Below are 20,371 nucleotides of genomic sequence, written 5' to 3'. Positions count from 1 at the left end.
GGAACAACAGGTGGGACGGGTTGGGGACTATGTTAGCTGAGAACATCCCATGTTAGCCTTAAGAAAGGAGATCGCCTGGTTAGGAGCTGCTTTAAAGCTATGCTCCAATTATTATTGCGCTTTATTAATTATTTTGGATCTTTTCTTATAATTCGCTTATTTTGTTACGGTTAAGGAATGGTCTTTGTTTACTTTTGCGCTCCCTTTAAATATTAAACCTTTTTTGTGTACAAAAGAGAAAATCCCCAGAGAGAAGGAAAACCCCCATAGAGAAAAACTAAGTCAAAGCAACATAAAATCCAAGGAAACCGTAGATAACAGACAATAGCCAGAAAAGAGGTTATTAGACAGAGGAATCAAACTTACCTGTGTTTTCTCCTTTCCTCGAGTGTGCTGGAGGACTGTCTTCTAGAGAGGAGAATCAATACCTTATGCCAGGAACTTTGTAACTTTAAGTGCAAAAATTTTAAAAAAACACAACCCAAAAGAGTAACGTCTTGCATGCCAAGCGACACCCATCCTGCCAACACCTACTCACCCTTTGTCTCACTGTCTGGGAGCAATAGACTAAGACCTAATGCAAGCTACAACTAGTCATGTGACCTGGGATACAGGCCGTAGGAACCAAATGGTTGAGACATGAAAATGCCAACTTTCTAAAAGTACCAAAAGGAGGGGGGGGGGGGTGAACCACACACCTAGATTGCGCCAATAAATACAAAAAAGTGAGTTATCTAGCTGACTATTTAATTTTGCTGTCAACTATTCAACAGACTCAGACTACAATCCCGGATAAGATGGTCTACATCATTTAATTATTCCTTATTGAAAACTTAGTATACATGTTTGTCGAAAGTACTCCTGGCAGAGATGGGGAACACTTAACAATTTACACAATGTAACACTTAGATTTAAAAAAGTGACCAACAAACATAAATGAAACATGATACATTGGTGATTTCACAAAGAAAGACTTCACAGTACAAAATTAAGTGAAGACACAACATACATATATCAGTTGAAACTATTACCAGTCAATGAAATAAGGCGATACTGGGCCCCATATAACCAAAGAAACGTATTTAAATGGTACAAATTTGGGATACCATCCAACAGGAGAAATTAGTTTTTTATGCAGAAGGGAATATACATTTTGGAACCAATATTCTCCTTAATTGCTATTCACTTTTTATATACAGGGAACTGTACCCCTGTTGGTAAAATAGTTACAACGCGTTTCAAAACCCTTTTTGTTTTAGGGCTTCTCTTCAGGGCTGTGACTGGGTTCTGTTATTCCTTAAGGCTATTTCTTCACACTTGTAAAGTGCCTGATATATTCACGCTGATGACCATAAGGCTCATGGATCCTGTTATTGTAGGCAGAGCTAGAGGAGTTTGAATAAGGCAGGTTGTTGTTTGGAAACTGAACATACAAGGACATCCATTTTATTTATTTCTGTAAAGTATGCTGTACCAAGAGGGCATTTCACTATGCCGGCTTCAATCTAAGCGTTTAGTTCGCTTTCGCTTGTACTTATGCAAGTAATGGAGGCCCACTCCCTGCAGCATGGTATAATTTCGACTGTCAGGTCAAGTGATTTTCCAGCATGGTGAGCGCGTGCGTTAATAAACTCGCTACAAGAGGCTTTGTTTCCTGTGTGCGACCTTCACTCTTCGCGCTGCAGACCCCATACCTCAGCCTATAGATGGTAGATCTACATCAAAGATGCTCATCTTCTTGGAAAGGTCCCTCTCCAAGTATGTGCCACCTATTCGTGCACCCGACTAAAAACCCAAGTACGCTGTCCAAACAATAGCTGGATCCGTATGTTTAGTCTAAGAGCTAAGGACCGGCCAGAACAAAATAACAAGAGGCATTGTTGTTCAACCTTGCACATAATGTTCAGTCAAAATCCCAGGAACATGCAAAGAGTGAGCACAGCAATGAGTTCTCATGTGAAAGTAGTCTTTGAAATTATTGCAAAAAATAAAGACGTGTAGTAACGTGTGCAAAGGATCAGGCAAGCTGCAACGTGCTCATGCTAAGTTAGTGAAAAATGACAATGTCCCTATGGGCCATGTGACAACATAGGTTCATACATTGACACAGGGTCATTTAGACACATTCGAACAAACTGGTCAAAAATCTGTGGTAGGTGGCGTGGCCAAGATGGCGACGGAGTGAGACGCGTTTTGCGGTCCCTCCGGCGCCGAACTTCGCAAAGCTTCGAATAGCACCCCGAAGCCGTGAGTCTGCTTGGAGGCTTCCTCCCTAGGACCGCTCTCACCGTCTTGGAGAGCACTTTGGCCGAGTTGCCGGTTCCCAGAGGCGGCAGGAAGGAGCGAGCCCGCCGCGGCAGCGGCAACGGAGAGCGGCCTTGACATCCCCGCCCTCGCGTAGGGGGCGGTCATCGGAGCAGGGGAGTGGGCCGTCGGCCTGAGAGTGGCCGCGAGGGTCCGGGCCCCGTTTGGACTCACATTGCCCGGCGAGAGTCTTCAGCGCTGCCGCAGGGCAGGGCCCCCGCCCCCCCCCCTCACTTGCGAAGCGGAGCCCTGCCTGCCCTTGGGCCTCCGCCGAGGGGGGAACGGACGGGACGGAGCGGAAGTGCGGGGTCATGCGCTGGGCCGTATGAGGAGGTGAGCGGCCTGGAGGTCCCCAGAGGCCTGATAAGCACCGGGGCCGGACCTGGGAGCAACCCTGGTGGAGGACGAGTCGCGCAGGTTGGTCTGCAACTGTGGTAGTACACCGCGCTCGCATAACGCCTCCCCCGCCTTGGACTGACACTTTATACCGCCGCGGCTCTCCGCGTGCGGGGGGAAGGAAGGCAGGACTTACCTTGCTCGGCCGGACGGGCGGCTCCGCGGTGCCCGGCTCGGACTTTGGCGGCACCTAGGGCGCCTGGAGTGGGGTGCAGCGCAGCTAGCTGGGACCGCGAGCTTCGGAGGGGCGCCCCTCCCCCCGCTTGGTTGGTGCGAGTGCGGCACCTTGGGAACGCCATTGCGGCCTGGAGGCCTGGTACAAGTAGCGACCTGTGGAACAACACGGATTCTGCGCTGCGGCTGGGGCCAGCGGGGGTGATCCTGGCCTTGACTGCTCACTGGCGGGCCCCGATGCCAGCAGCCGTCTAGCTAATGGAGGGTCGAAGGCTGGGGGCTGAATCTGATCGCGACCGGGGGTGGCCGGTCTGAAGACCTACTTCCTGTGGCCTCGGCGGAGCACAGAGGCACCTACCTGTGTGGAGCGTAGTCGGTGGCCCGGTCTGGGGGCTCCTTCCTGGTGATCCAGCTTTCAGGGACGTCGGCCAGGTTGCGCACTGGGGTGGTCACACACAGCAACCAGGGGCGATTCCCAGCAGCTAGGAGGGTGGACATGATGACCAACCCGCGGAGAGGGAAGCCTAGCAAGGACGGCATGTCCAAGGGATCCCAGCAACCGCCGTCTCCTGGGACGAGCGCCGCTTCTGCATCGAGAGACAATGAGGCCCCAACCACCAAGGCGTTCATGACGGAGCTCTTCGCCTCCATTAAGGAAGACATATCCGAATTGCGTGCCCAGCTGGCGTCGGACCTTCGCGAGGTGAGGAGGGGCGTGGATGGTATCGGCGAGAGGGTGGCCACCCTGGAAGATCATGATCTGAATGTGGCGAACGATGTGCACCAGTTGCAACAGGACGTGCTTCAGCTCACAGAGCAAAACCTGGACCTTCAATCGCATGCGGAGGACCTGGAGAATCGTTCCCGAAGGAACAACATCCGCATAAGGTTGGTGCCCTGGGATGGGGAGTCTGGCGATCTGAGGGGCTATGTCCTGGCACTGTTTCTACAGATTTTGGACGATGAAGACATTAGCGAGATCAAGATGGACAGGGCACATAGGGTCGGGCTGTCTAGGCGTGGAGGGGGCCCCCCGCCGGATATCTTGGTTTGTGTCCACGATTTTCAGTTGAAGGAACGCATCCTACGGAAGGCACGGGAGACTCCATCTTTGCAGTTCCGGGGTCATCATCCACAACTGTATCAGGATCTGGCGGCATCCACTCTTCCGAAGAGACGTGAGTTTCGACCTGTGACTACCTTCTTGAGGGATCGTAACATAGCTTACTCCTGGGGCCATCCGTTCTGCATCATTTTCCGATGGCAAAACAGGCTTGCGCAGATCAGATCATTGCAGGTGGCGAAGGACCTCTTGGGCATTGACGACACAGAGCCTCCCGCTGGGGGCGGTGGCTCCCCTTCGAGGGGACGACGGCGGTCCCCCTCTTGGCAGAGAGTGGGCGGAGAGGGAGAGCGGAGAATGCCGGATCGTGCGACTAGTCTCCAAGAAAGAGACGAGGCGGTGGCTTCTGTCGCATCGGCCACCCTGGCGGCCTCGCAGCTTGGCTCCGGGGCGGCTTGAGCGGCGGAGTGTGGACTGACTGGCGCCGGAGGGACATGATCTTACAGGTATTGTGGGTTCATTTGTACTTTGTGGGAAGACACCCCAGTATGTGGTCAATGGGACGCACCGACAGGTGTTCCTTTTTCGCCCCCTGGAGGACTTCCTGGACTTCTTGGACTGCCATCATCATGGGTGGTTTGGTCTTTTCACCATTTATTTGTTCTGTTTGGTATTGCACTGTGTTGGGGTTCCTTCTGGGGGGGGGTAGCTCTGTGGGGAGGGGTTGGGGAGTTGAAGGAGGGGAAGGGTGGGGGGGGGGACAGTGGTGGTGACTTGGATGAATGGTGGAGTGTGTGGCTGGAACGCATGCGGGAGGTTGTGGTGTGCATGGGCTGGACAAGGTCAGCCTCGAGGCCGCTGAAGAATTTCTATCAGGTTGGTGGGGGCCGGGAGGGCTTTTTAGGACCTTATCCTGCATTTTCGGTGGTTGGTGGACTAGGAGGCATGGGAGGGGGGACTCATGAGTTGATTGTAGAGAGGACGGGTTTGTTGATTCACTATGCCTATTAGTATTGGAACTTGGAACGTTAAGGGCCTAAACTCCCCGCAAAAGCGTCAGAAGGTATGGAAATATGTGACTGACCATCAGTTGGATGTTGTGGGTCTTCAGGAGACTCATTTGGCACGCAAGGACGAGCTGCGCCTTAGGCATAGGGCCTTTCCATTTATATACAGGTCGTCGGCATCCACCAAACATAGGGGGGGTGGCTCTCCTCTTCCGCGCAGCGCTGCATTTTCAACCTCTGGAAGTGCGCAATGACAAGGAGGGCCGCTGGCTGATGGTGAAAGGTCTTGTTCAAGGGAGGCTGTGTACATTTGTAGTGGTGTATCTCCCCAATGCCGGTCAGAATGGGCTTTTACAAAGCTTGTTGCAGTGGGTGGGAGACTTTGCTGAGGGACACTTGTTCTTAATGGGGGACTTTCATTTGGTGTGGGATAGAAAGGTGGACAGTTCAGGTGCCACCAGGGCTGACACAGGTGTGTTTTCTGCTTCAACGCAGCAGCTGGTTGGGGAGCAGGGGTTGTTTGACAGCTGGCGCTCCGCACACCCTACATCCCGGGACGACACATTCTTCTCGCATGTTCATCACTCCTACTCACGATTGGACCATATCTTCCTCAGTCAAGCCCTCAGGGGAGATGTCCTCGACTCTACCATCCTTCCGTTATCAGTTTCTGATCACAGTATGCTTGTACTCAACCTACGCTGGTCGCCGGCTGGTGACGGGCAGAGGAAATGGTATTTTCCAGCTTCAGTGGTAAGGGACGATACCTCTAATAAGGCATTGCGAAGGGCCATTAGGGATTTTTTTGAGCTCAACCCAGTGTCTGATACCTCGGTCTCCACTACATGGGACGCCTTTAAGGCGTTAATCAGGGGAACCTGCTTGGGCCTCAATGTGCATCTCAATCGTCTGCGGCGCCGGGAGAGGGAGGACTTGGAGGCAGAGTTGGCGGTCCTCGAACAAGCCCACAAGCTTAACCCTTCCAGGTTGACCCTCCGGCCACTGACGGCGGTGCGGGGGTTACTGAGGGCCCATTATAATAACAGGGCAGAATTTACATTATTGAGGTTGGGAAGGCAGTCATACTCTCATGGTAATAAGGTGGGGAGACACCTGGCTCGCCAACTGCGGGATAGGAGGGAGCGTGAGTATATCGGGGGGATCCGCGATGCGTCGGGCGTTCTGCAGCACCGAGATGAAACGAAGGCGGCCATCTTTGGACGCTTCTATGCGAATCTTTATGCGGGGGATGGGCTCAACGCGGGTGATCAACAGGAGTATCTGCGGCGCCTACTCATACCTCAGGTCTCTAAGGAATGGAATGAACTGTTGGAGGCACCGATTGTCAGAGAGGAGGTGCTGGATGCCATCAAAGACTTGAAACTTCACAAGTCACCCGGGCCTGATGGCTACACCACCCTTTTTTACAAATCGTATGCCGCGGAGATCTGCGATTTTCTCGTCTCCCTTTTTAATGATATGGCTAGCTCTGGTTCTTCCACTAGCTCCCTTGCTGAGGCTGTGATAACAGTTTTGCCTAAACCAGGGAAGGATCTCTCCCATTGCTCGTCATTCCATCCCATAGCTCTTCTTAATATCAACGCCAAACTATACTCCGCGATCCTGGCACGTAGGCTACAGGATTTGATGCCGGCGATTATACACCCAAACCAATCGGGGTTTATCAAGGGACGCCAGACCCATGACAATACACGAAGGGTGATTCACTTAATAGAAAAAGCAGACAGGTTTCGAATCCCGGCGGTACTCGTGGGTCTAGATGTCGAAAAGGCCTTTGACCGGGTGGAATGGGGATTCTTATTCAACACTCTGACGGCTTTCGGATTCTCGGAGAGGTTCATCACTATGGTGAAGGCGAATTTTTGCGGTCCCAGGTCTCGGGTAGCGGTGAATGGACATTTGTCAGCGTTCTTCACGCACTCTCGCGGCACTAGACAGGGCTGTCCTCTCACCCCCTTCTCTTTGCGCTGAGCATTGAGCCACTGGCGATGGCCGTGCGGGAGCACGAAGGGATCCGGGGCCTCCCGTTCACAGGAGAGCAACATAAAATTACGCTTTTTGCGGACGACATCCTGTTCTCTGTTGCGGATCCGGCACAATCGCTACCCGCTATCTGGGAGGCTTTGCTGCGTTATGAAGAGGTGGCCGGCTTCAAGGTAAACTACAACAAGTCGTACGTCCTGAATCTTACCCTTTCACAAGCGGAGGTGGAACGAGTGCGCCCCTTGATGCCTCTGTGTCAGAAAGCGTACCTGAATTCCTTTGACTCAGTGGAAGCAGATGGCCAGTAGGTTCTTGCTAATGGTGAAAATTTCCCAACTCCCCTACACCCCTGTACCCAGAGAACTCTGAGCCCAGGAATGAAAGGGAAAGGGGAAGTGGATAACAAACAGAGAGACTGCCACACATAAATCTTCTACTCTTCGTTCAGGAAGATCATCTCCTGCAAAAGTAAGCAAAACATTACTACAGTTCCCCACTAAAATCTGGCACCTTCTCTTATCTCTCTCTCTCTTATTCTCTACTTTTTAGTACCTGAATGTGTGTGGACATTAGCCCCTCTCTTTGTAGATAATTATAGAGGTATGGAACTTGGAAGCCCAGGTAAGTAGTCTTTCATAAGTCTTTGAGTGGAATTCAAACTGAACTTGAAGAAATAACCTCTGCTGCAGGTTCTCAGTTGGTATAATACAGTATAACCAATATGCATATCAGAAAATACCCTACTATACTTGAAGTCATCATGGCACTGAAGGTTGACAGGAGATAGCCGCTTGAATAATCCACAAAAGAGTCACTAGCTCACGAAGGTGAGTCTTTGTCTAATGAAGTTCAAAGTCAGTCTCAAAATAGTATCAAGTCTTTCAATAAAGTAGCTTATTGACTCAAACGAAAATGGAATTCAGCTTCAATGTTAGAGTGCATTGGAAACACTCGCCAAGAAAGTTCACAGGTACGAATTGGCTTCGAAACAAGTACAGCGCAAGGCTCTTACCTCACTCTAGTAGACTTTAACACACAAGCACGAGGGAAGTCCTACCAAGAGCGGAGGCAAGGTAGCGCCACTGCTGAGGAACAATTCTGGAACTGGAACGGGTACGCGCTAAAGACTGAATAAGTCTAGCGCTCATGAATGAAGGGACAGGGAAAGCTGGGAACTGAATATCGAGAACTGGAATACTTCGAAAAGACGCGCTAAAACAGAAGCGTCTTACTCACAGGAATTAGACGGTTGAAGTGCGCAGAGAAAACGGCTCGAGCGCACAAAATGGCCACCACGAAAGACTAGAGCGTAAAGCAACTAGTCAGTGGCACAATCAGGAAGTGTCTCTTTGCATCTGGATTGCGCTACAAGTAGCCTCCAAAGACAGACTGGATGCGTGTGATGGGAACCAGTCTTGATCTTAAAACGAACCCTGGATATATGATGTTACAACGCATACTATTACAACGCATACCGTTACAACGCGGATATTACAACGCTAATACTACTACAACGCATGTTTTTACAACGAGTACTATTACAACGCAAAATAGTACTTTAATAGGAAAAGTACCATTACAACGCAACATTTAACAACGTGTACCATTACAACGCGTTTATATGTTAAAAAATTTCTATGTAAAATAAAACCTGGCACGGGATGCAGGGAAAATAGGGGTTTTGGGTGGGTAAGTGTATAAAAAAAACGGCATGAAAAACTACCATTTTATCACGAATTCCATTTATTTATTTATTAAATAATTACTCGAGTATTAATTTTCATTATTATTTAATAAATTCCTACTCACCCTTTTAAAAAATCCACCGATAAATATATATATATTTTTTTTTTTTGTAAAATAAAACCTGGCAACGGGATGCAGGGAAAATAGGGGTTTTGGGTGGGTAAGTGTATAAAAAAACGGCATGAAAAACTACCATTTTATCACGAATTCCATTTATTTATTTATTAAATAATTACTCGAGTATTAATTTTCTTTATTATTTAATAAATTCCTACTCACCCTTTTAAAAAATCCACCGATAAATATATATATATTTTTTTTTTTTGTAAAATAAAACCTGGCAACGGGATGCAGGGAAAATAGGGGTTTTGGGTGGGTAAGTGTATAAAAAAAACGGCATGAAAAACTACCATTTTATCACGAATTCAATTTATTTATTTATTAAATAATTACTCGAGTATTAATTTTCATTATTATTTAATAAATTCCTACTCACCCTTTTAAAAAATTCACCGATAAATATATATATATATTTTTTTTTGTAATATAAAACCTGGCAACGGGATGCAGGGAAAATAGGGGTTTTGGGTGGGTAAGTGTATAAAAAAACGGCATGAAAAACTACCATATTAACGCGAATTCCATTTATTTATTTATTAAATAATTACTCGAGTAATAATTTTCATAGTACAGTACTTTCCAAAGTATTTCGAGAACTAAAAATGAAAACAATTTACTTACTGACTTTGTACGTTTCAAAAATATACTCATTCATATTGTTTTACATAATATGTCAGTATTCGTATAAAACAAACATATATAGTGTATTCATGGACGCCATTTTGCATAAGTATCATAATAATGAGTCCTACTATTATTTCAATGATTTCAAACGACAACATAATACCCAAAATGGATGCCAAAACGGTAAACATTACGGAATATAAACTTATTTAAATGGATTTTTAAATTATATGTTCTCAGAGAAATAAATGTGAAATTTAATGCGATTCCCAGCGCATATTTTCACGATTATTTTTGCTATACTACACCAAACTTATAAATAGTAGTGAGGAACCATTTTGAAATTAGTTGATTCTCAACTACCCGAGAGAGCAGACGTGAGATTGCACTCTGTGAACTTTTCACCCTATCAGCCTATCGATAATTCTAAAACTATATAATACTACGAATACCAACTAATTACAAGTAAGTAATATGTTCGGAAAACTATAACACCATAAATAATAGCCATGTTAAAAAAAGAACTACTATTTTAATATTGACAATATATTTTTTTAAGGAAATGTTTAAAAAATATTTCTGTGCTTTAATTAAAAATGAATAAAGATTAATGCGATATTTTCAAAATACGTCCTAAATAACATGATACATAAATTTTTAAATTAATAATCTAAAGAATAAAACGTGATTTAAATATAATACAGTAGTATTAATATATTGATTATTTATTATATTTCTTTTAGAAATCTATTCAGAACGGTTATAAACGAAATCCGTTTACATTTCATTGTTTTTTGAAAGCGACCCGTTTTCGCAAAAAAACATAAGGTACATCATTATTTCTTTAAAAATTAGTTTATTATTTATTAAATCTAAAACGCCGCAGTAGGAGTAAATTGTACAAAATTTTTTCCCTGACAGAGATACTACATATAAATAATTTCTTCATACATAATCGGACAGATAAAAAATTTCAACACCGCTTTAAAAGGTAATTTAAATATTTCAAATAAAACTAAACACTACTATTCAAAGGCAAAACATAAATCACTTTAAGCAGGTTAAAATAAAATAATGTTTGTTTTTTAAAATGTTTCAGAATAACAGACCAATCCAAGTAAGAAATAAATCGTACAGCCAGTGAAAGGACACATTTCTACTATTCAAAAAACCAAACCGAAAAGTAAGTAAAAAACACATTGCGAAATATATATATTAATTCTTCATAAATAATAAATAATACGAATGAGATCAAACTGTGTAAAAATCTAGAAAACTCTACCAACTTGCAGCAAGTAAAAAAACTATTGAACAGTGCTACAGTATGAAAAATACAGGTATACATAAAGTGCAGAGAAAATAGTAAAGTAAACTTAAATATGATGTCTCATGCCTGTGAAGAAAACATGAAAATCAGTCTCCTCTAAAATTACGTGTAACACATTTTAACACATACTTTTCTTTGTTTTAGGACTCCATCTAACCAAAACTTGACCAACCTCCAGGACAACCAACACAAGGAAACCAAAACATATTTATTCAAAGTAAAGACCCAAAACACTAAGAGTAAGTGAAATACACTTTTCCAGATACATATATAAGACATGCATAAGCAGTAATAAATTACACATGGTATTTATAAATAAAGTTTTGTAAAATGTACAATGTAATGAATATTCCAACTCCTGGTAAGTGCTACAGTAGGGAAAGAGCTGGATAGGCTGAAGGTGTAAATTACTATTCCAACTCCTGGTAAGTGCTACAGTAGGGAAAGTGCTGGATAGTCTAGAGGTGTAAATTACTATTCCAACTCTTGGTAAGTGCAACAGTAGGGAAAGTGCTGGATAGGCTAGAGGTGTAAATTACTATTCCAACTCCTGGCAAGTGCTACAGTAGGGAAAGTGCAGGATAGGCTAGAGGTGTAAATTACTATTCCAACTCCTGGTAAGTGCTACAGTAGGGAAAGTGCTGGATAGTCTAGAGTTGCAAATTACTATTCCAACTCCTAGTAAGTGCTACAGTAGGAAAAGTGCTGGATAGTCTAAAGGTGTAAATTACTTTTCCAACTCCTGGCAAGTGCAACAGTAGGGAAAGTGGTGGATAGGCTAGAAGTGTAAATTACTATTCCAACTCCTGGCAAGTACTACAGTAGGGAAAGTGCTGGATAGTCTAGAGGTGTAAATTACTATTCCAACTCCTGGTAACTGGAACAGTAGGGAAAGTGCTGGATATGCTAGAGGTGTAAATTACTATTCCAACTCCCGATAAGTGCTACAGTAGGGAAAGAGCTGGATAGTCTAGAGGTGTAAATTACTATTCCAACTCCTGGTAAGTGCTACAGTAGGGAAAGTGCTGGATAGTCTAGAGGTGTTAATGACTATTCCAACTTCTGGTAAGTGCAACAGTAGGGAAAGTGCTGGATAGTGTAGAGGTGTAAATTACTATTCCAACTCCTGGTAAGTGCAACAGTAGGGAAAGTGCTGGATAGGCTAGAGGTGTAAATTACTATTCCAACTCCTGGTAAGTGCTACAAATAGGAAAGTGCAGGATAGTCTAGAGGTGTAAATTACTATTCGAAACAGTAGTAAAAGTGCAGAAAACTCTATAAACTTAAATTAGCAATGCTTTTCCAGTTAAGTGCTACAGTAGTGAAAGTGCAAGAAACTATAAAATTATCATGTGCTATCCCAGATACATATAAATACTACAATACACAAAAGACTGTGCAATCCAGACGCCAAAATTGCATTTCTCACTTTACATGATTAGTGCTATAAATAAAGTTCAGAGATACCTCATGCCTGTGAAGAAAACTTAAAAATCAGTCTCCTGCAAAATTATGTGTCACACATTTTCAAACATACTTTTCTTTCTTTAAGGACTCCATCTAACCAAAACTTGTGCAACCTCAAAGAAAACCGACACAAGGACACCAGGACACATTTCTACAAAGTAAAGACCCAAAACACTAATAGTAAGTAAAATGTACTTTTCCAGATATATATATTAGTCATGCATAAGCAGTAATGAATAACACATGGTATATTTCAACAGCTACAAATTTTGGAGGTAACAAAACAAAGCGCTGAATAAAGTTTTGTTAAATGTACAAGTATAAAAAATTATCAAAACTCCTAGTAAGTTCGACAGTAGGGAAAGTGCTGGATAGTCTAGAGGTGTAAATGAATATTCCAACTCCTGGTAAGTGCAACAGTAGGGAAAATGGTGGATAGGCTAGAAGTGTAAATTACTATTCCAACTCCTGGTAAGTGCTACAGTAGGGAAAGTGCAGGATAGTCTAGAGGTGTAAATGACTATTCCAACTCCTGATAAGTGCTACAGTAGGGAAAGTGCTGGATAGTCTAAAGGTGTAAATTACTATTCCAATTCCTGGTAAGTGCTACAGTAGGGAAAGTGCTGGATAGTCTAGAGGTGTAAATTACTATTCCAACTCCTGGTATGTGCAACAGTAGAGAAAGTGCTGGATAGTGTAGAGGTGTAAATTACTATTCAAACTCCTGGTAAGTGCTACAGTAGGGAAAGTGCTGGATAGTCTAGAGGTGTAAATGAATATTCCAACTCCTGGTAAGTGCAACAGTAGGGAAAGTGCTGGATAGTGTAGAGGTGTAAATTACTATTCCAACTCCGAGCAAGTGCTACAGTAGGGAAAGTGCTGGATAGGCTACAGGTGTAAATTACTATTCCAACTCCTGGTAAGTGCAACAGTAGGGAAAGTGCCGGATAGTGTAGAGGTGTAAATGAATATTCCAACTCCTGGTAAGTGCAACAGTAGGGAAAGTGCTGGATAGTCTAAAGGTGTAAATTACTATTCCAACTCCTGGCAAGTGCTACAGTAGAGAAAGTGCTGGATAGTCTAGAGGTGTAAATTACTATTCCAACTCCTGGTAAGTGCAACAGTAGGGAAAGTGCTGGATAGTCTAAAGATGTAAATGACTATTCCAACTCCTGATAAGTGCAACAGTAGGGAAAGTGCTGGATAGTGTAGAGGTGTAAATTACTATTCAAACTCCTGGTAAGTGCAACAGTAGGGAAAGTGCTGGATAGGCTAGAGGTGTAAATTACTATTCCAACTCCTGGTAAGTGCTACAGTAGGGAAAGAGCTGGATAGTCTAGAGGTGTAAATGACTATTCCAACTCCTGATAAGTGCAACAGTAGGGAAAGTGCTGGATAGTGTAGAGGTGTAAATTACTATTCCAACTCCTGGTAAGTGCAACAGTAGGGAAAGTGCTGGATAGTGTAGAGGTGTAAATAACTATTCCAACTCCTGGTAAGTGCAACAGTAGGGAAAGTGCTGGATAGGCTAGAGGTGTAAATTACTATTCCAACTCCTGGTAAGTGCTACAAATAGGAAAGTGCAGGATAGTCTAGAGGTGTAAATTACTATTCGAAACAGTAGTAAAAGTGCAGAAAACTCTATAAACTTAAATTAGCAATGCTTTTCCAGTTAAGTGCTACAGTAGTGAAAGTGCAAGAAACTATAAAATTATCATATACTATCCCAGATACATATAAATACTACAATACACAAAAGACTGTGCAATCCAGACGCCAAAATTGCATTTCTCACTTTACATGATTAGTGCTATAAATAAAGTTCAGAGATACCTCATGCCTGTGAAGAAAACTTAAAAATCAGTCTCCTGCAAAATTATGTGTCACACATTTTCAAACATACTTTTCTTTCTTTAAGGACTCCATCTAACCAAAACTTGTGCAACCTCAAAGAAAACCGACACAAGGACACCAGGACACATTTCTACAAAGTAAAGACCCAAAACACTAATAGTAAGTAAAATGTACTTTTCCAGATATATATATTAGTCATGCATAAGCAGTAATGAATAACACATGATATATTTCAACAGCTACAAATTTTGGAGGTAACAAAACAAAGCGCTGAATAAAGTTTTGTTAAATGTACAAGTATAAAAAATTATCAAAACTCCTAGTAAGTTCGACAGTAGGGAAAGTGCTGGATAGTCTAGAGTTGTAAATTGATATTCCAACTCCTGGTAAGTGCTACAGTAGGGAAAGTGGTGGATAGGCTAGAAGTGTAAATTACTATTCCAACTCCTGGTAAGTGCAACAGTAGGGAAAGTGCTGGATAGTCTAGAGGTGTAAATGACTATTCCAACTCCTGATAAGTGCTACAGTAGGGAAAGTGCTGGATAGTCTAAAGGTGTAAATTACTATTCCAACTCCTGGTAAGTGCTACAGTAGGGAAAGTGCTGGATAGTCTAGAGGTGTAAATTACTATTCCAACTCCTGGTAAGTGCAACAGTAGGGAAAGTGCTGGATAGTGTAGAGGTGTAAATTACTATTCCAACTCCTGGTAAGTGCAACAGTAGGGAAAGTGCTGGATAGTGTAGAGGTGTAAATTACTATTCCAACTCCTGGTAAGTGCAACAGTAGGGAAAGTGCTGGATAGTGTAGAGGTGTAAATTACTATTCCAACTCCTGGTAAGTGCAACAGTAGGGAAAGTGCTGGATAGTGTAGAGGTGTAAATTACTATTCCAACTCCTGGTAAGTGCAACAGTAGGGAAAGTGCCGGATAGTCTAGAGGTGTAAATTACTATTCAAACTCCTGGTAAGTGCTACAGTAGGGAAAGTGCTGGATAGTCTAGAGGTGTAAATGACTATTCCAACTCCGAGCAAGTGCTACAGTAGGGAAAGTGCTGGATAGGCTACAGGTGTAAATTACTATTCCAACTCCTGGTAAGTGCTACAGTAGGGAAAGTGCTGGATAGTCTAGAGGTGTAAAATACTATTCCAACTCCTAGTAAGTGCAACAGTAGGGAAAGAGCTGGATAGTCTGAAGGTGTAAATTACTATTCCAACTCTTGGTAAGTGCTACAGTAGGGAAAGTGCTGGATAGTCTAGAGGTGTAAATGAATATTCCAACTCCTGGTAAGTGCAACAGTAGGGAAAGTGCTGGATAGTGTAGAGGTGTAAATTACTATTCCAACCCCGGATAAGTGCTACAGTAGGGAAAGTGCTGGATAGGCTACAGGTGTAAATTACTATTCCAACTCCTGGTAAGTGCAACAGTAGGGAAAGTGCTGGATAGGGTAGAGGTGTAAATTACTATTCCAACTCCTGGTAAGTGCTACAGTAGAGAAAGTGCTGGATAGTCTAAAGGTGTAAATGACTATTCCAACTCCAAGCAAGTGCTACAGTAGGGAAAGTGCTGGATAGTCTAGAGGTGTAAATTACTATCCCAACTCCAACTAAGTGCAACAGTAGGAAAAGTGCTGAATATGTTTACTAATTTACAGCAATAATTAAAATGCTAGCATATAAAAACATGAAAAATGTGCTAGATACAATATAAATAAACAATAATCAGAGTTTTACAAAATGAAAACTACATACAAATTTTATGCTTTGCATTTCTATAATTCAAATACTAAAACAATCATTTCTTCTTTTCAGAAAATGTCTTCACAACAACAAACTGCTAAGTATATCCCATCCAGGAAAGGAAAGCAATTACTAGCTCATCAAGGATACATTTATTGTAAGGATAGGTTAAGTAATCCACGGATTCATTGGAGATGCGTGCAATACCATACAACTCGTTGCAGCGGCAGAGCGGTTACGGTCAATGATATTATTGTAAGGACAACTGACCATAACCACTCTGCCTCTGCAATGGAAGTTGATGTCAGAGAAACTGTGAATGAGATGAAGGCTATTGCAAGCACCTCCAATGAATCCACTGGATCAATTTTAAGACAGGTTGCACAACATGTCCCTACTCATATTGCTAGCAATATTCCCAACGTACATAATTTGCGAAGAATTATACAAAGACAAAAGCAGGCAAGTAATACGCAAACAAACACACCTCATACCTTTTCTGATATCATTATTCCTCCTGAACTTACTATTACTTTTTCTAATGAACCTTTCCTCCTGCATGACAACGAAAACCCTCTTAAGCGCATCTTAATTTTTAGTACCCCACGCAACCTTGTTAAACTTGAATCAAGTGAAATTTGGATGATGGATGGAACGTTTAAAAGCACGCCCCATCCATTCACCCAAATTTATACTATTCATGGTAAAATTAATAACAGTGTAATACCCCTAGTATATAGTTTGCTGCCTGATAAGACTTCAGCAACTTACACAGAATTATTATCTGTGATTAAATCCAAAACAAACCAAAGTCCTAGGAAAATTATTATCGATTTTGAATTGAGTATGATCAATGTGATCACCAAACTGTACACGGATACCCAAATTCAAGGGTGTTTTTTCCACTTTTCCCAGGCATTCTGGCGTAAATTACAAAAAACACCCTTAGTTACTGAATACTCAACGGACAGCAAACTACAAGTCGAATTAAAAAAATTAACTGCTCTTTGTTTTGTCCCTCCCGAAAGTGTAGACGACTACTACACTGCAATTACAGAATCAGAGTATTATTTAATTAACGAAGATAAATTGGCACCCATTTTAAATTATATGGAAGACACATGGATTGGACACCTAGGCAGATCGGGTCGCAGGAGGAAGCCACGTTTCCATGTGCAGTGGTGGAACTGTTATTCGAGTTGCCTAGAGGGAGAGGCAAAAACAAATAATGCCATTGAGGGATGGCATAACTCCTTCAACCATTTAATTGGAAAACCCCACCCTAATTTCTATTTATTTCTGGAAACTTTGAAGAAGGAGCAAAGTTTCCAAGAAATGAGACTTTCACAAACTCTCACTGGTAGTCTAAACTCACGGATTACCCAAAGAACTAAGGATATGTCTGAACGACTATTGGCACTACTACAACAATTTTCGTTGTGTGTGGCTTTAGATTACCTTGAGAATCTAGCTAACATCCTTTCTTTTTAAAGTATAATTTACATTACTTTCCTGCTTCTACCAAAATTAAATATTTTTCTAATTTCAATTCGTAAAAACATTTTTCCAAATACATTTTTTAATATTTGATGTTGGGTCATTTTTCCTCGTTTTTATTTTTTAAACATTTTTTTAAAAAATAAATCCCTTACATGAGATATTTTTTTAATTTTTGAATCACATAAGACTTTAGAAGAAATAGCAGAACCAATATTTTCCAAAAGAAATAAATTTTGAGACAACATTTTTAAGTAATAGAAAAGTACATTTCAAAAAAAATAAAATGCATTTTCAATTTTATCATAAAGTCTTCTATGAAAACCACACCATAAAATTAATGGTTAAAATATTTATGTATTCCATATATTGATATTTCCATATTTCCACAGCAAGTGCTAATTCCTACAACATTTCACCAAACATAGAAAAATTATTTTTAATTTTTCATTATTGGCTTCAGAAAGTGACAAACAATCTAACCTTGGCTTCTTTATTTTTGTACATAAGCTATTTTTTATAAATTCTATATTCTCTACTCCTCCTGATACAAAAAATACAGACTTCGAATTAATTAAATACAAATCAATAAACATCAGTTATGCCTTTCAAACTACTATAACACAATATACAAAAGCTCCTAAATTTTTGCTTTCAAATTTTCTAAGAATAAACAAAGCAATAATAATTCCGAAATGAATACAAAACAACTAAAATGTAACCAATATAATCAATCAGACAATCAGTGATTCGGAAATAAACCCTACATCATAATCTTCTTAAAATACAAATTTGTTTCAGAAAAGCACCAAGAAAACATTGGAAATATCTTTATTGACATTCATATGATATTTTAACAACATAGCAACTAACATTCTCAAACTCAATATTTGCAAACTGTTAAATCACGCGAAAATGCATTTTAATACTTTGCATACATAAATACATTATGAAATCCTTGTTATACTTTTCTAAACCCCTTTTCTGGTTTTTATACTAAAATTCAACTAAATCTTACTTTAATTATATTTACCGATGTTCCCCACGCCCACCGACCCAACATCGGCATATTCTAATAATACGAGTAGCGACATGTTGTTTTTTTACTTTTTTTTTATTTCGAGCAACCTCTACTTAACTTATCCTTACAATTAATGTAAATCTTTTATTATTTAACTTTATTAGTTAGTATTAAATTGTTTTCCTACCTGATCGTAGATCAGCGTCCTGCTGCTTCCTCCTGCTTCCAGCTCCGGATACCCACAAAATGGCCGACGACGCACGCGTATACGTAATAACGTCAGGATATGCTGCAACAATAAAGAAAGGACTACTGTACATTGTATTATAATGCAATTTATAAACAAATATTATTTTTAAAAATGATTACATGTATATGTTAAAATTTTGAAAAATATACATAAAATGTATTAAAAACTGATGAATTTTTAAATTATTTTTGTATGTAATAAAAACTTATTTTTATTATCAAAAACATATCTCTACGTTTTTATTTATTTCAATGTGTATATCTTAACTTTTATAATATAATGTAAAATATATACTTCCTTACTATACCTGTTTTCTTCTTTCTGTTCCGCTTTTTTCCTCCTCTTTCCTTTCGTTTCCTTTGCTTTTATTCCGAACCGCTCTACATATCTAGATGTATCAAGGACATAAATGAAGGACAAATGTATCCATAGAAAACAATGGTAAAGCGTGGGAACGGAAAGTTTAATATAAGTATATCACGAACAAAATATATTATAAATTAATTTATTTATAAAACAATATACTTAATAAAGTCTACATGTAGAAACCTTTTTTTTAAAATTTAATTAAACCATAATAGAACATAATCTTTTCCCAATATAATTTTAAAAACATGAATAAACCATAATAGAACATAATCTTTTCCCAATATAATTTTAAAAACATGAATAAAATATAATAAACATATAGTCATATATAATAATTTCTAAAATTCAAAATAATACAAAAGTAATATTATTAAAATATTTTTCAAATATATTTAAACCGTTTTTTAATTATTAATATATAAATACTAATTAATACTTCAATTAAAATATTAATAATAAACAAAAACTAAAACAATCAAAAAAACAAATACAAATATAAAATATATATGTTAGAATAATTTAAATTTTTACTACCCAAAATTATAGTAAAATACATTATTTTACTTTAATTAAATATACATTCCTACATTTATATTATACAATATTATAAACAATATTAAATTACAATGAACATATAAATTATTACTATCAAAAAAATTCAATAAACAAATTCCTAAAATAAACTATAAAATAAATACTATATTAAAAGATATTTTTATTTATCAATTTATAATTTTTAACAAAAATACTTACAAAAATACTTTTCTTTTGATTAATACATTATTTTTCAATTATTAAATTATTAATTATTAAAAATAGATTTTAATATGTTAATATTACTACAATCTAACCTATACATAAAATATATATAAAAATTATATATACACAAAATTTTACAATTATTAAATATACATTTTATTATTTTAATATTACTACAATCTAACCTATTTTAAAATAAAATATATTACTATCAAAAAAATTCAATAAACAAATTCCTAAAATAAACTATAAATTCCTAAAATAAACTATAAAATAAATACTATATTAAAAGATATTTTTATTTATCAATTTATAATTTTTAACAAAAAAACTTACAAAAATACTTTTCTTTAGATTTTAATATGTTAATATTACTACAATCTAACCTATACATAAAATATATATAAAAATTATATATACACAAAATTTTACAATTATTAAATATACATTTTATTAATATAATATTACTACAATCTAACCTATTTTAAAATAAAATAACATATAAAATTATATATATATATATATTAAAATAAAATATATATAAAATTATATATATATAAAATTAAATACATATACATATATATATATGCGTTGTAAAAGTACCTGCGTTGTAACAGTACCTGCGTTGTAACAGTATAAGTTGTAATTGTATGC

The 20,371-nt window shown here is 39.7% G+C and overlaps 1 long non-coding RNA gene across 1 annotated transcript; it reads left to right on the top strand.

Annotated features, from left to right (window-relative positions):
- Window positions 1-12,290: 12,290 nt before the first annotated feature.
- LOC147711329 (uncharacterized) lies at window positions 12,291-17,285 on the top strand. Its single transcript, XR_015295690.1, has 3 exons — window positions 12,291-12,412; window positions 14,151-14,245; window positions 15,894-17,285. It is a non-coding gene; the product is annotated as an uncharacterized LOC147711329 (long non-coding RNA).
- The last annotated feature ends 3,086 nt before the right edge of the window (window positions 17,286-20,371 follow it).

The sequence above is a fragment of the Lissotriton vulgaris genome, chromosome 5, assembly GCF_964263255.1.
Source record: "Lissotriton vulgaris chromosome 5, aLisVul1.2, whole genome shotgun sequence".
Taxonomy (NCBI): Eukaryota; Metazoa; Chordata; class Amphibia; order Caudata; family Salamandridae; genus Lissotriton; species Lissotriton vulgaris.
This window is presented reverse-complemented; position numbering and strand designations above follow the sequence as displayed.